Source organism: Bos indicus x Bos taurus, chromosome X, assembly GCF_003369695.1.
Source record: "Bos indicus x Bos taurus breed Angus x Brahman F1 hybrid chromosome X, Bos_hybrid_MaternalHap_v2.0, whole genome shotgun sequence".
In the NCBI taxonomy this organism is placed as follows: Eukaryota; Metazoa; Chordata; class Mammalia; order Artiodactyla; family Bovidae; genus Bos; species Bos indicus x Bos taurus.
This window is the reverse complement of record NC_040105.1, coordinates 95003861-95007901: the sequence shown is the minus strand read 5'-3', so window position 1 is coordinate 95007901 and position 4041 is coordinate 95003861. Positions and strand designations below refer to the sequence as shown.

At 40.9% G+C, this 4041-nt stretch overlaps 1 pseudogene; it reads right to left on the bottom strand.

Annotated features, from left to right (window-relative positions):
* Positions 1–475: 475 nt before the first annotated feature.
* On the bottom strand, positions 476–3521 carry LOC113887711 (annotated as a pseudogene).
* Positions 3522–4041: the final 520 nt, after the last annotated feature.

Below are 4041 nucleotides of genomic sequence, written 5' to 3'. Positions count from 1 at the left end.
TCTTCCCCTGATTTGTAACTCAGCGTATTCCCAACCTCTAGAAGCCTTTATACTTCCAGAACTCATACTTTGAAAAAATTCCACAGAAAATTTTCACAGCCCTCAAGGAAATGATTTTCCATTGGAGGAAACAATGCTAGCAGCCGATGCCCTGATGCCTGCTCAAGCCAGCATCCTGAAGAATGATCAGCCAGTGAAGGAGAACTGAGGGATCACTGGTTCTCAGATAATAGGGGATAAGGGCACAAAACCTGGGTTCAGTTGCAACACAGAAGGAACTGAGGTTTTCTTGCAGCACAGAAGTTTATTATGAAGGGGGCTGGGCCAGTTTGTATTTACATGCTGGAACCCTACAGCCCTGAGTCCAGGTTGAAGTGAGGAAGAGGCTACTCTGCGGGGCACAGGTGATGTCATCCCAGGAATATACTTAGCCCTCTCTCCTGGGTGTCTGTTGCCAGACTGTGGTCTGGAACTATCAGATAGACTCCACTTCTGTTTCTTGTGCCTGAGCTGGAGGGATTATATCTAAGGATTTCATCATAATAGGGGCTAAATACCTGCTGATTGTGACACATCAGACTGAAAAGCTTCCAACCTAGTTTTGTCAACTCCCCCTTGATGAGAATAAGGACAGCAGAGAGGTCTAGCAGAGATTCTGCATCCCGAGAACCAAACAACCTATGAGAAACAAGTGGATCCACTGATCTGCTAGCAAGAAAAGAGTTGGAAAGATCAAACAGTTTTCAGAAGAAATTCACAATGCCTTTGCACTCTCTGTTAGCCAACATTTAAATTAACTGAGATTTTCACTGACCTACCCACTCATTTAGGTAAACCATATTAATGAGATTTCTTTCTTTTCTTTTGGAAGAAGGAATGCTATCAAGCTCCCAAAGACAATGCATTATTCAAAGATGTCCAGCCAATAAGTTTCTGGGTATTTATAATGTTAATGTGGTGCTAAGTGAGCTCCAGGTGTGCAAGACCTAACTAGAGGATCCTAGACATTGTACTTGAAATTCTAAAGACACACATTGTAGCCAGTGTACCAAGTCTGGGTCTACAGAGCCAAATCAGACTATGTCAAGGTAGAAAAATTAGAAGCAAGGCGGTCAAGTTCACTGCTTCCATTCTAGCATGGAATATATCCTGTGGCCTAAATTAGCATCAGTTCCTTAGAGGGAAGTAGGGACGATCATGGTAACTTAAAGCATGGGATAGAGAAAGTGTTTCCCATCACAGGCCTTGGGTTATAGTTAGAGAATGACCAAGAATCACTCAGCACTAGCACCTGCAAGTTACACATCCTAGCTGACCTTAAAACCATATGTTCACTTTTCAAACTGAAAGAAATTTACTTCAATTATGTGCATTATACATAAGGAAACTAAAGCCAAAAGACTTTCCCAATGATCATTCCAGCTTTGAATGGCTTCACAACTGACTTCCAATCTTGTATCCACCTTCTCACCTTCCACATTCTTGCCACCCTTCCCCATCACCACCACCATATAACTCTTAACAATAATGTTACAAACTGTTCTCTTTCCTGGCAATGATCTGAAGTTAGCCTATAAAAAAATCTTTCTTTTCACTACTCAGGGCAGTTAGGCCCATGTCTTTGAGGTATTTGTGGATTTTCTGAGACATTTGTTCACTCACACTCACCATAGCCTATTTAGGCCTAGATAATGAAGGACAGAAAGCAGAGGGGCCTTGGTGTAGGAGCAAAGCCCAGAGAGTCCAACACCAGAAGCCAGGTCCACTCACAAAAGAATTCCAGTTCTGCACCACTAACAGAGGATGCAGTGTTTGAAATCATTTTATTGTTACCCTCAAGGTGTCAACTAATTCATACATATTAACTAATTCATACTATTCTCCACTTCAATTGAAACAAATCAGACAAGGGTTCAGTTCCATTCTTGGATCTACTCAGTGTTCTTTAGTCCCATAAACTTTATTCAAATTCTGTTTTAAGATTTCTTAGGCATTTTCTGTGGTTATTTTCCCTAGTTCACCACTTGAATTGTAAATATATTGAGATCGGAAGCTCCAGTTCTTCTTTGTACATTAGCTAAAGTGCCCTGCATGAAGCAAATTATGGATACATATTATTGACCAAGTGATCAACTTCTGGTTATACATACACAAATCCAGTGTCACTTATTTAAGTACATAATAACTCATGTTAAGCAAACACAGTACTGAATCATTCATAGCAAACTAGTTTCCACACTCACCTCCTTGGAAATAGGTTTTGTTTCCATCACAAACTTTAATACAATTTATCAAAAGACACCAACGACCTTTGCAGATGATGCCCAAGGTCTTTTGTGTGGTTTATGATAAAAAATAAGGCAGTAATATATTAACTGCCTAAGTTCCAAACCCCACATATTATTTTCAACTCAGAGAAAGATCTAGGTAGTTTTTTGTTCATGTTATTTAGTCGCTAAGTCGTGTCTGACTCTTGCAATCCTATGGACTGTAGCCCACCAGGCTCCTCAATCCACGGGATTCTCCAGGCAAGAGTACTGGAGTGGGTTGCCATTTCCTACTCCAGGAGATCTTCCCAACTCAAGGATCAAATCTGAGTCTCCTGCATTGGCAGGCAGATTCTTTACCACTGAGCCACCCGGGATGCCTCTATGAAGTTTACCTGGAGTTAAATTCGTCTGTCAGGGCCTTGGTTATGTGTTTCAGTTTATTCACAAATTCAGTCGAGCTGAATAAAACATGTCCAGAGAAACTTCCAGCCACTAGCAAGACTGAGGCCAGAATGGTTAACTGCTTCAATTGGGACTCCATGTCCTGCAGCCAGATTCTATTCATCAGCAGATTCTGGTGAGGCAGGGAAAAGCAAGCTGTCAGAAGAGTGTTCTAGTAAAGGTATTGAATACAAAACAAAAAGGAAATATTCTAACGTACGTTCCTACCTCGGGAAACTCTTTACTGTCAAGATCCCAGAGAAGAAGGTTCAGGTATCCCTGGCGTAGCACCATTGTGGAAATGGGAAGTTGGGGGTTGTCCACTGCCCAATTTGGAGATGAATGGGCCATGCTGGAGGAGCTGGGAGAGTCAGGAGAACTTGAATTTTGTTAGCCATTTTGTGGTGCAATCAAGGAGATCTATGACATAGAAAGGATAAGTAAATATCTTGAAACACCAAGGCTTGAAAACTAAGGCTTGAGGATATATTCTTCCTCAATAAATAAATTCTTTTGTACATCTTTTGTCTTGGAGAAATGTTCCTTCTTCCTATCCCATGTCCTAGCCACCTGCCCAATAGGGAGAAACTATTTAAAAACATAGAAAATACCCTATCACTGTAAGAAATCATACCCAAAGTCAAATCTCCCCCTCTTCTGTCTTTAAATTTTGACCATACTGGGTTGCTTGTTGAGGAGTTTCTGGAATTTAGTTCATTCATAAATGATAGAATGTTCCTTCAGGTAGGGTCAGAGGCTCTGAATAATATAGTTCACCATGTCCATTTTCATCATGTCCAGAACATGAAAGATGCCCCTGTCAAGGGAGGAAAAAATCAAATGTTTACACTCTGAAAGGAAATCCAGTGGGATGAGTGGAACTCAAGCTAAGAGTCCTAAAATCACAGTATCTTAGAGTTTAAAATGGCCTTAAAAACCACAGTCCTAGTTCAATTTACAAATACAGACATTGTACCAGGGACCCAAGGCCACAGAATGAGTTGTTATCAGAGCTAAGAACAGATACATCTTCTGACCTTTTAGTTAGAAGGGTCTTTCCACTGTAGGTACTCCATCTCAGAAAAACAACCAAAATTCTAACTCTCTATGGGTACTTGGGATAATGGTGGTTGAATTTCTAACTCATGTGACTTATCACTTTACCTCTGGGCCTTGGTTCTTCTATCTGTAAAACAGGGATCATCCTCATTCCTGTCCCCCCACAGGGTTTGAATCTGCAAAGGGGCTGTTTGAAATCTCCCAAAGAACCAGTAACTCTACTTTAGTGTCTAGACAAGAATATTGGAGTGGCTTGCCATTTCTTTCTCCA